The following is a 13,452-nucleotide window of genomic DNA, read 5'->3' as shown; positions in this document are numbered from 1 at the left end:
AGCTTCCTTTGTTGATAAAGCAGCTGTCACTTTTTAATATTACTACACTGATATGTTTAGAAAGCTTTTTTCATTGTCAGCAGGTTACTTTTAAAGCAGGTACATACAGTATAGTGTACCATTAAAGGAACTTTTCTAGTGACTGAGTGAGAGGGCAGTAAAGATGATCTTTCATTCCTTCTGAGACTGTGTATTAGCTGTAGTATTTCTTTCAATCTTGCTTTGATGCAATGTTTTTATCATTAGTAGTATGACTTTTAGCATAGAGTCAATACACATAGTATGAAATGCTGAGCCATCTTATTTGTGGTGAAAATTACACTTGTTATCTGAAATGTGTTTCTTTAATGTATTAGGTTTTTTCTTGGATACTTTTCCTTTTTAGCTTATTTATTCTAACTTTTCAAACGTTGAGCCTGCCTTTAGGTGACCCATCTTATCTCACACCACCATGCTTTATGTTGCAAATTGCAGTTTTTAATGCTGATATTCTGATGTATTTTAAGTTATTATACAACTATAGGAATGAATGAGGCCGTAGGCACAGGACCCAAACAGGATTTTTCTCTGTGCAAATCCTGTAATGTGCCTTGAATGTCTTTGGAGCAGAGCTGAGTAAAATGTGACATTTTATTTTGTTTTCACTTTCTGTGCACATGTACATGCACATGCACACAGGGCGTTTTTACAACTGCTTTTAGCAGTGCCAGACATTTTTTCTTGCAGCTTAAAAACACCTCTCCATGTTATTCTATGTGTCCATGCACACACAGGCTTTTAGGAGCTGTAAGTAGCATAGACAATTTGAAGCTGTAAAAAAAAAAACAAAAAAAAACACAGGGCCAGTGCATTCTGAGGACCAGCGTTAGAGCTGTAAAAATGTCTGACCCTGGTAAAAGCTGCTAAATGTGACTTAAAGTGGGGTTCCCATTAAAAAAAAAAATTTAATCGGACACTTACCTGTCCCAGGGTCCAGTGATGCTCATCCCCCCTCCGCTCGGCGGCGCCGGCATTTCAACTGTGGGCGCCGGCTGTGGCTTCACAACCGGGCATCCACTGCGCATGCGCAAGCCTCGCTGCGTGCCATCACTGGCCTCGCAATCATCTGGGACCAGTTACTTGTCCCAGATGATTGACAAGAGGGAGGGTGGAGAGGCAATCTCCCTTCCTGCGCCGAGGAAAGTCACGTCAGGAGCCCAGGCACCAAAGGAGGCAGACTACGAGGGACCCTCTAGCAACAGGCATTTAGAAGTGAGTAAAAAAAAATTTTCTCCAATTGTTTTTTTTTAATTTTTTTTTAAGCACTTTACTAATTTTTTTTTGGGGGGTGGAACTCCACTTTAACGCTGGATACAGCCGCATTAAGGCTCCATTCACACCTTGGCATTCCGTTTTGTTTGCGGAATCGCCATGATTCTGCACGCGATTCGGAAATGTCACAAATTGAGGGATGCCCTTGCTATCCCCGCTATTTTGAATGGCACCAATTCGCGGCGCACTTTTGCCACGATTGTCTCCCGACGAATCGCGGTAAAATCACGTTAAAAACACACAAACAGAATTGCGAGAAGTTCTTGTATGTTTTTACCGCATTTTTACAGTGATTGGTCAGGCAACAATCGTGGCAAAATTGCGCAACGATTGTGTGCCATTCAAAGTAGTGGGGATTGCAAGGGCTCCCCGTGATTTGTGGCCCGCAAAAGGGAACGCTAAGATGTGAATGGAGCCTAAGCCTCGTCAAGCGTTTTTTTTTTTTTTTTGACATGTCAAAATCAATGGTTCCCTATGAGAGCCCATTGATTTGAATAGTAGTCACACCAGAAGTCGGATCATGATGATCTGACTTGCGGTGCGACTTGTGTGCTAAGGATCTTAAAGGAGAACCCCTTGCCAAAAAGAAAAAAGAGCATACCAGACCTAGATACCAGAATGAGTATTCACTTAGGGTGGGGGGCCAGGATCTGTGGCGCCCTTCTTAAAAGGGGCTTCCAGATTCTGATAAGCCGCCCGGCTGCAGACCCCCACAACCATGGCGGTTGTGGGGGTCTGCAGCCGGGCGGCTCAACATGGGGACAAGGTGCTTTGGGGTGGAGGGTGAAAATAAAAAAATTCTTCTCTTTTAGCACACAGGCATTTCAAAAGTATGAATTACATAGTCCTGTATATGTTACATTTTTGGCAGCTGTTTTGTATAACTTTTTAATTAAGTACAGTTTACTTACATTTCTCTCTCATAAACGTAAAAAAAAAAAAAAAAAGTTAAAAAAGATAAAAACCATTCAAATGAAAAAAGAAATTGACTTGACAGTCTACTTGGTACTACATAGGAAACTTTTAACACATCAGAAAATCTCCCAGTACCTGTCCTGTACTAAATTGCATAGCCATATACAGCTAGTTCTTAGAATCCATCTTTCATGCATTAATACTCGTGAGATGTAAAAACATAACACGGTTCACAGAACATCATCTGCTTCATCAAAAATGATGATTAGGGCAGTCTTTTTCTTACACTGAGAACATTACAAGTCATTTGAAAAAAAAACTACAAAAAAAAAAAAAAAAGCAAGCCTGACAATGTATAAGAGCAGCAGGATAAGAGGGCACTGACTCACAAGGAATCTAGACAAAAGGTAGAATAGTTTTACCCTGGAAAGCGGTCAGGCTATTAAATGGTTCCCAAAAGCAAGTGGTGAAGTCTTCTTATATAAAAAGGTGACCAGATTTTTAAAATTAAATCTGGGGACATATTTTATTGGAAAATGATAAACTATTTTATAAGCATATTTTCCTCAAATTTTATATGCAGTGTATGTATTTATGGAATGATTGTATGATATATACGTTATTTTACGTTATTTCTCAGATTTCGTCCATAAGATAAAAAAAAAAATACTTAGAATGTTTGGGGATATAACTGCCAAATGTTAAGAAGATAAGATAGAGAAAAAAACTTTTCAATGCATATTTTGTATTTTATTCTTACCAAAGAAGCGCAGTGGTGCACTATATACAGAGTGCAGAGTTCAGGGGTGCGCTATGTACAGAGTTCAGGGGTGCACCCATAGATGGTTCGAATCTTAGCCGGTCCCTGCTAAACCAGGCAAGATTCTAATCATCTATGGTTGGCTTAACTGACTAACTGACACTGAAATCAACAGTGACACTAATATAATGATCAGCAAAGGGAAAAGAACCGCAGAGTATATGGCAGTGGGCATGGGTGTCCGCAGGTAGGGGCAAGGGGGGTCAAGTTCCCCCCCCCAGAATCAGGAATCGGATCTTAAATTCAACACAGTTTCGTCGCTATCGGGGTGCGGGCAGCCCGCACCAGGGTGCCACCCGCCAGTGGGGTGACACCATCAAGGTGCTGTCAAGCCCCCCATCAGTGTAGTGTGACTGAGGGCTCTTTTCCCTGCTCAGTCCAGCAGAGAACTCGGCGGCACTGTGGCAGGAGAAAGGCGAGCTGCGAGCTATCAGAGGTTTCCCCCGCTCGCCCCCCTTTCTTCTGTCAGGGAGAAGAGATGGCGGATCTCACAAGGCTCCCCGCCCAGCTTCCTGCCCGCTTCGTTTCTTCCCCATTGGCCATAACTGAGGGCCAATCAAAGGAGACCAAGAGAGGAGAGCATCATGGGACATGTAGTACCAAAGATTGGTGGCCCCATTTTCCATAGGGGGGAGGCTACAGCTCGATCAAGAGAGAGATTGAGAGACTGCAGCCTGGAAAAAGCTGAGGGAGAGAGTGCTACAGGACAAAGAACAAGGAGTGTGCTGGGCGGAAGCCAGAGAGAGAGCCATGCTGCCCAGTGCCACCAGAGAGCCACGCTGCCCAGCGCCACCATAGAGCCACGCTGCCCAGCACCACCAGAGAGAGAGAGCTACTCTGCCCAGTGCCACTAGAGAGAGAGCTAAGCTGTCCAGCGCCACTAGAGAGAGAGAGCCATACTGCCCAGCATCACCAGAGAGAGAGCCGCACTGCCCAACACCACCAGAAAGACATGCTGTCCAGCGCCACCAGAGAGACATGCTGTCCAGCGCCACCAGAGAGAGCCACACTGCCCAGCACCATCAGAGAGACATGCTGTCCAGCGCCACCAGAGAGACACACTGCCCAGTGCCACCAGAGAGACATGCTTACCAGCACCACCAGAGAGACATGCTGTCCAGTGTCACCAGAGAGAGCCCCACTTCCCAGCGCCACCAGAGAGACATGCTGTCCAGCGCCACCAGAGAGACATGCTGACCAGCTCCACCAGAGAGAACCACGCTGCCCAGTGCCACCAGAGAGAGCCACGCTGCCCAGCGCCACCAGAGAGAGAAAGACTGAGCCACTGTCAGGGTACAGACATGCTACACTACTGACCAGAGTCGAACCCAGAGTGAGCGATCGTCCAGCCGGAGGGATCACTGCTGTAGTTTGGCTGGGTCTGGTAAGAGGGCCTGTTGGCCATTATCCACTACTTATCCTAGGGACTTACTACGTCTGCAGTCTCTGATCATGATAATGTGATAATGACATTGTCGAAAAGGGGCAGTGCATGGGTGACCCTAAAATGATGCCCCCCCAAAAAGTTCTGCAGATACCAATGGCAGTGGGTAGTATGTGCAGGATTGTGTCAGTAGGGCAGTGGATAGTGTCAGTAAAGCAGTGCCATTTGTTTTCTCACTTTTTATTATTTTTTACAATTTGATGTTTGTATTTTTTTTTTACAAACATTTTGTGAGGGCAGTGAACAGTGTCAGTAGAGCAGTGGATGGTGTCAGTTTTTTTTATTTTTATTATTTTAGTTTTTATTATTTTTTTACAATTGTATTTATTTATTTATTTTTAAATATTTTTCGTTTGGGGTGGCTACTGACGGTTATGGAGGGATGGTGTCAGTAGAGCAGTGGACAGTGTCAGTATTTTTTTTTAAATTTATACATTTTTTACAAATGCATATATCTATTTTTTTTTACAATTTAATATCTTCTTCTTTTTTACATTTTTTTCACAATTCTTTTTTGGAGGGAGAAGGTTGGCAGTGGATCGTATCAGTAGGACAGTGGATGATGTCAGTAGAGAAGTGGACGGCGTCAGTAGTTTTTTTTTTTTTTTTTTACAATTTTATTTTTTACAATTTTTTGAAAATGATTTTTACAGTTTTTTTTTTGTTATTTTGTTTTTACAATGCTTTATTTTTTTTTGGGGGGGGGGGTTGTGTCAGTGCTTTTTTATTTTATTTTTTATTATTTTTACAATTACATTTTTAAACATTTATTTATTACAATTCTCTCTTTTTTTATCAGCCCTGTTGGGGGTGGGGGCTTTGGTGAGATATCAGGGGTCTAAAACAGACCCCTGATATCTCCCCTTTGAGACAGGGAAAGGGACTGAGGACAGAGATTCCCCAGTCCCTTTCTCAGCAGCCTCAGCTGTACTGAAGATGAATGAACAGGAAGCAGAGGCTCCTCCCCATTCGCAAACTGAGACATAGTGTACACAGATTACTATGGTCAGTTATGAATGGACAGGCAGTGATCACTGACTCTGTTCATTCTGAAAAGGAAGGAGCCAGTAAATGACAGATTTACCGGCTTCTTCCTCAGCTCTCCATCCTGACAGATCTGGGACAGGTGGGGACCGGCGGAGCACAAAGGGGACCAGAGCAGGACCCGGGGAGCTGGAGGAGGAGGTGGGCAGCCGGAGCAAGACATGGGGAGCCGCAGGAGGAGGTGGGGAGCAGGGGGAGGACACAGGAGCCGCAGGAGAAGGTGGGGAACTGGAGGAAGACACAGGGAGCTGCAGGAGGAGGTGGGGAGCCAGAGGAAGACACAGGGAGCTGGAGGAAGACACGGGGAGTCACAGGTGGAGGTGTGAAGCTGGAGGAGGACACAGAGAGCCGCAGAAGGGCCCCTGGAGCTGCAGGAGGATGTGAGGAGCCAGAGGAAGACACGGGGAGCCACAGGAGGGGGGGGCCGCAGAAGGGCACTGGGAGCTGCAGGAGGAAGTGGTAAGCCGGAGGAAGACACTGGGAGCCGGATGAAAACACAGGGAGCCACAGGAGGGCACCAGGAGCCACAGGAGGAGGTGGGGAGCCAGAGGAGGGCATGGGGGCCCAGAGATTAGGGACATTTGATGGGCAGCAAGAGATGATCGGTGCAGCGGTGGGGGGTTACAAGCACCAATCTCCTTGTATAGATTTTAATAAAGCAGTTGACAGCCGTGGAAGGGAGAGGAGTGCTTGTAACTCCCCCCACCACCACACCGTTCATCTGTGAGGCTGCCCGGGCCCCCTTTGCTGAGCTCAGGACCATCTGTACTGGTTTATCAGTGGCCCTGACTTCCGCTGTTCCTGCCAGGGACAAAACCGGGGAGAGTCTTGGTCCAGGGACAGTGTCCTCAGTCTAGGGACTGTCCCTGCAAATCGAGGATGTCTGGTCACCCTATTATATAATGATAACTAGACTGTTTTGGTCAGTTTGGAAGCCATGGTCCTAGACCCCTTATTAATCAATGCTATTCTCTGGTTTTCTCCATGTAACCGGGGGCTGCACTTGAACCTTGTCACTCAGCATTCCCTAACCAACACTCTGTGGGTTTGCTTTCTAAACACAGTCTTTTGCTTTTCATTTCTTCACAACCCAACCTTTAACCCAGTGTTCATTTCACAAGCTATGTTTTGCTTCTAGTCCCAATTGAATCCAGTGCAGTGGCATCACTTCACTACTACCAGGATTTAAAGCCCTTTGCACTCTTACAACAAAAATCAGCTTCCGAGCTCTGAAATATTTAATTACCACCAAACTACACGTGTTTATCAGGCTCAAATCCCAACCTTAGCAGTCTTTGACTGTTTTAGAAAAATTGTGCTCTACTGACCCGCATGCGAAGAGAGCGATCATGCAACTTTATAGTATCTTATTATCTAGTTCAACGTGGTGGACAACAGATTTGAACGTCTTCTTAGAAAAGGAAGATTAGTTAGAAGTATGGTTGGCCACCCATAAATCATCACATAATTTTACAGCATTGGAAACAACCTATAACAGTGATGGCGAACCTTGGCACCCCAGATGCTTTGGAACTACATTTCCCATGATGCTCATTTACACGGCAGAGTGCATGAGCATCATTGGAATTGTAGTTCCAAAACATCTGGGGTTCCAAGGTTCGCCATCACTGTCCTATAAGGTGCTATCCAGATGGTACTTCATTCCAGCGAGAATAGCGAGATACATTCTGGATCACCCTTCTTCATGCTTTGAGGCTGTGGTGAGCCTAGCACATACTTACATATCTGGTGGATTTTCCCCTTAGTGCGGCCTTTCTGGCGCAAGAGCTTTTAAATCTGTTTGAAGTCGTCCTCTGAACTGGATCCCCATATTACATTTTTAAACGTTTCAGACCACCTCAGGAACCCAACCCTTCCTACCCCTTTCCCTCCACTCTCCTAGTCTTTCTTCCTGGTTTAATAAGGGACTGTGTGCTTACATTGAATTTGAACTTGAAACGCCACCCGCTAGCCCTCCCTGCGTGGAGGCTGTTGCTTACATTATGTAACACTTGGAAATTCTTGTACCTGTCTGTTAAAACAAATAAAATATTTGAACATGTATGATAACTAGACTGCCAAAACAAAATATATATATTTTTTTAATGAAATAGAAAATAATTTAACTTAATTAAATATGATTTTTTTTTTAAAGATCAAAATCTGTAAAATGGCTACATCACACGGCATCTTAAAAGTCCCTAATATGCGCTAGCACAAATCTTTGGAATGTTACAAACTAGGATGTTAATACTGCAATTCTATCTTTAGATACAGTATATGGTATATTTGCTACTGTACACTAATGTACAGCATATTTATTTTAAATGTCCAAAGCTAAAAATGAAACATTAAGGCTACTTTCACACTGAGGCGCTTTACAGGCACTATAGCGCTAAAAATAGGGCCTGTAAAGTGCCTCTTCTGTCACTCCAATGTGAAAGCCCGAGTGCTTTCACACTGTAGTGGTGGGCTCGTGAGATGCTGAAAAAAGTCCTGCAAGCAGCATCTTTGATGCATTTTAGGAGTGGTGTATACACCGCTCCTAAAGCTCCCCTGCCATTGAAATAAATTGGCAGCGCTGCTGAAGCACCTGCAAAGTGCCTGCAAAGTTCATTTCAAGTGTGCTATTTGCATTTGGAATCTGTTGCTGTCAACTCTCAATATGAGATCCAAAGTGCTGTCACTGTCAGTGAAACAAGCCATCGTAAGGCTGAAAAAACAAAACAAACCCATCAGAGAGATAGCAAAAACATTATGTGTGGCCAAATCAACTGTTTGGAACATCCTTAAAAAGAAAGAACGCACCGGTGAGCTCAGCAACACCAAAAGACCCGGAAGACCACGGAAAACAACTGTGGTGGATGACCGAAGAATTCTTTCCCTGGTGAAGAAAACACCTTTCACAACAGTTGGCCAGATCAAGAACACTCTCCAGGAGGTAGGTGTATGTGTGTCAAAGTCAATAATCAAGAGAAGACTTCACCAGAGTGAATACAGAGGGTTCACCACAGGATGTAAACCATTGGTGAGCCTCAAAAACAGGAAGGCCAGATTACATTTTGCCAAACAACATCTAAAAAAGCCTTCACAGTTCTGGAACAAAATCCTATGGACAGATGAGACCAAGATCAACTTGTACCAGAGTGATGGGAAGAGAAGAGTATGGAAAAGGAAAGGAACTGCTCATGATCCAAAGCATACTACCTCATCAGTGAAGCATGGTGGTGGTAGTGTCATGGCGTGGGCATGTATGGCTGCCAGTGGAACTGGTTCTCTTGTATTTATTGATGATGTGACTGCTGACAAAAGCAGCAGAATTAATTCTGAAATGTTTCAGGCAATATTATCTGCTCATATTCAGCAAAATGCTTCAGAACTCATTGGACGGCATTTCACAGTGCAGATGGACAATGACACCGAAGCATACTGCGAAAGCAACCAAAGAGTTTTTTAAAGGAAAGAAGTGGAATGTTATGCAATGGCCAAGTCAATCAGCTGACCTGAATCCGATTGAGCATGCATTTCACTTGCTGAAGACAAAACTGAAGGGAAAATGCCCCAAGAAAAAGCAGGAACTGAAGACAGTTGCAGTAGAGGCCTGGCAGAGCATCACCAGGGATGAAACCCAGCGTCTGGTGATGTCTATGCGTTCCAGACTTCATGCTGTAATTAACTGCAAAGGATTTGCAACCAAGTATTGAAAAGTGAAAGTTTGATGGATGATTGTTAATCTGTCCCATTACTTTTGGTCCCTTAAAAAGTGGGAGGCACATATACAAACTGTTGTAATTCCTACACCGTTCACCTGATTTGGATGTAAATACCCTCAAATTAAAGCTGAAAGTCTGCAGTTAAAGCACATCCTGTCCATTTCATTTTAAATCCATTGTGGTGGTGTATAGAGCCAAAAAGATTAGAATTGTGTCGATGTCCCAATATTTATGGACCTGAATGTATGTAAGCATTTTTTTTTTTTAATCAAAACCTTTTTTTATTGACAAGAATAATGGGTAACTGAGTTACAATAAGGAGGTAAACATATTTTCCCAAACTTGGATTATACATAAAATCAAACATGTACGTACATATAATGCAGTTACCTAGAGTTAGGCGCATATAACCTAGTTTTTTGTATAACTTAAAACAAACAAAACCTAAGAGGAAAAAAAAAGGGAAAAGAAAAAACCCACACTTTTAAAATAATAGAAAAGTAAGATAACATAAGAGAAAGTAAAATAAAATAAAATTTATAAGGCATAAGCTCCTTCCTCCAGGCTTGTCTATGGGCCTTTTTACCATATGAGCTACCATTTGCACAGCATATGCATAATAGTAGAGGCCTCAAGCTCAAGAGTAATGTCAATCTACAACATTAGAGTCTATAACCATAGCAGTCTATTCATTATTAACTGGGGGGGGAGCAAGGTTGGGGTTATCCAACCAGTTTTACCATATAAGGTAAATTTTTTTTAGAGCCCTTCGGTGTCGGTATGTCAACTGTTTCCTAAGAAGGAGGGAATTGACATACACGATCCACTGGGCCTTTGTAGGCACATTAGTTGCGAGCCAATAACATGCTATGAGTTTTCTGGCCAGGTATAGTAGTCTAGTTACCATTATATAGGCACCTTTTGGATACATTTCAGCATCAACTGAACCCAGGAGACACACCAGAGGTGTGCATGGTATGGGTGTCTGTGCTACAGCGGATACAGTCTGTGTGACTTCTGTCCAATATCTAGCAAGCTTCGGGCAGCGCCATATCATGTGTATAAAATCTCCACTATGAGTGGAACATTTAGGGCATAAGGGGGAAACTCTTCTGCCAAATTCGTATAGTTGTATGGGTATACGATATGACCTATGAAGTATAAACAACTGTGAGAGTTTATGAGACGCCGCAATTGATTCCAGGGCCATGTCCCACTGGTCACCGTCTATGTCACCCACATCCGTGGACCAGTGTGTTCTACATTTAAGTAGAGCAGGATTTTGGATTGTGGCTACTAAAGTAGAATAAGCTTGCGATATCACTCCCTTGCGGTTGTTAGCTTGTAGGACCTCCTGTATCAGAAAAGATTTAGTAATATTTAGACTGACTATCCGTGTCTGGGTTTGTAATGCATGCCTGAGTTGGAGGTATTGGTAGAATTGATTCCATGTTAGAGAGAATTCCCTGCATAAGTTCTCAAATGATTTGAGTACATTGCCTTTATATAATTGTGTAAAGAACCATATCCCTATTCTTGACCAAGAGACGAATCCCTGTAGTTTGGATAGCTCAGGGTAGTTGGGGTTGTTCCGAATGGGGGTAAACTCCATTGGACCATCTATGGTTAGTGCTCTTTTAACTGCCTTCCAAACCTTCTGAAGTAGTATTGCCATTGGGGAGGACGAAGGGATACCCGGCAGACCCATCTCCAAATGAGAGCCAGCTGTTAATATGGGATTGGTGCAAGACACCAACTTTACAAAAAAGGGTCATCTGACTCATGCAGATCCCAGCCTGCAAGTTATTGCAGCTGTAATGCTAAAAAGTACATCTAATGCCCCGTACACACGATCAGACATTGATCTGACATTCCGACAACAAAATCCATGGATTTTGTCCGACGGATGTTGGCTCAAACTTGTTTTGCATACACACGGTCACACAAAGTTGTCGAAATTTCCGATCGCCAAGAACGCGGTCACGTACACCACGTGCGACGAGACTAGAAAAGGGCAGGTCCGAACCAAGCGCAGCACCCTTTGGGCTCCTTTTGCTAATTTCGTGTTAGTAAAAGTTTGGTGAGAGACGATTCGTGCTTTTTCAGACTCGTGGCTTTCAGATCGTTTTCTGCTGTTCAGTGTGTGCTTATGGGTTTGTATCTGGTCTTCAGTGCGTGCAGCGAGTTACGCGTGACTCTGTCATTGTGTTCTTGTTCGTTCGTTACTGTGTTTCAGGTCGCTCTTCACAGGCCTTGCTGTTCTTTAGTGCATTCTGTTACTTCATTCTGAGCAGCCAACCGTTTTCTAGCCATGTTGTGTATACGTACTCCTCGTAGAGTTCGTGCTGTGCGGGGGCTTGGTGTTGCGGTCCTTACCTTGACACAAGTCCAGTCCATGAACAGGGTGGGGAGGAGTTCATGGACCAAGAATTGGTTGCTTCAGCGTGACCAGTTCTGTCATATGCCTTTTCTCCGTGAGATCCGTGAGAATAATCCTGATGATTTCAGGAACTTTCTCCGGATGACGGACCCCGTATTTCACCGTTTGTTGGCTTTGCTGACCCCTTATATTAGCAGGCAGGATACCTGCATGAGGCAAGCCATCACTCCGGAGCATAGGCTAGTCGCCACCCTGTGGTACTTGGCGATGGGGAGAAGTCTGCAGGACCTCAAGTTCTCGACAGGCATCTCCCCCCAGGCTCTGGGTATCATTATCCCAGAGACCTGTTCTGCCATCATTCAGGTCCTGCAGAAGGAGTATATTAAGGTAAGATTTTTATCCTTTAACATCACATTTTATTGTATTTAATATTTGATAATATATTGTATTTCTTTCCTCATTCCCTAATGACCATGATTGTAATATGCTGTGAATGTCCCCTTTGTCCTCATGCATGCTGGATTTTTATGTAATTATTTTTTTTGTCCTTCATACATATTTGACTTCACTTACCTCCCCAGCATGGTCTCCTGGCCCTATATTCACCTCATGTAGTCACAATGTATTTTATCAGCTCCATAGTAGTGTTTTACCCTAAATACCCCCTAAAATGTTTAAAAATGTGATTTGTGCTTTAAATTTAGGCAGAGTGCCAGAGGCTTTTTGTTTGGGTTCCCCAAATCAGTTGGAACCCTCCCTCCTCCCAACTGCTAAGTCAGCTGATACCAATTCTCTATCTATCCTCAATCATCTCTCTGCTGACTTTGCCAAACCCATACACACTATACCCATCTCTTTTGTGGTCAGATGTATGGATGAATTCCCCAAAGCATGTAGTGCAAGGGCCTGCCTGTATACTTTCAAATGGTACTGTTTCAATTTTTTTTGTATAATATTATTAACTTGATAGGTAATAGCAGAATGTCCAAATGTGCTAAAATGTGTACAGTGTGTATTTATATCTTTGTATTATGACACTTCTTACCTGTCCAGTGGGCTGTCAATAGTGTAAGTAAGGAGGGGCTGGCCAAAGTAATACACATTATTTAGGCATTTGTCTCTCAATGAAGTGGAGAGGGTTACCTGTCCAAGATCTCCCCCCCTAAAATGTCAGAAATGGCCTATGAGAGGGTGTGGGGGGGGGGGGTGGGGATCTGATAGCTGGACCTTATACCTTGGTCTTTCCAAACTCCCTAAAATAAATGTTATACTGATGTTGGCCAAGAATGTTTGTGTCTAATCTGCTTTCCCTGTTTATGTGCAAAATGATTAATTTTTTTCTTGTTTGACTCCACAGTTTCCTTCCAACCCACAGGAATGGCAGACTGTGGCCTCCCACTTTGCCCAGCGGTGGGACTTTCCTAACTGCGGAGGGGCAATTGATGGGAAACACATCCACATCATCCCACCACCCAGCTCGGGGTCATATTATTATAATTATAAGGGGTTCAATAGTATTGTGATGTTGGCAGTGGTGTCGGCTACTTACGAGTTCCTGTATGTGGATGTGGGGAAGAATGGCTGGATGTCTGATGGTGGAGTCATCACCCAGATGGAGTTCTACAGGCATCTCCAGAATGGCAGCTTGGACTTGCCACCTCCAGAAGACAATGCGAAAGGACTCTCATTCGTCTTCGTTGCGGATGAAGCGTTTGCGCTGGGGGACCATCTTATGCGGCCATTCCTGATGAGGACCCTCACCCCGGACCAGAGGGTTTTTAATTACCAGCTGGCCAGAGCCAGAAGAGTGGTGGAGAACATGTTT

Source organism: Aquarana catesbeiana, linkage group LG02, assembly GCF_042186555.1.
Source record: "Aquarana catesbeiana isolate 2022-GZ linkage group LG02, ASM4218655v1, whole genome shotgun sequence".
In the NCBI taxonomy this organism is placed as follows: Eukaryota; Metazoa; Chordata; class Amphibia; order Anura; family Ranidae; genus Aquarana; species Aquarana catesbeiana.
This window is presented reverse-complemented; position numbering follows the sequence as displayed.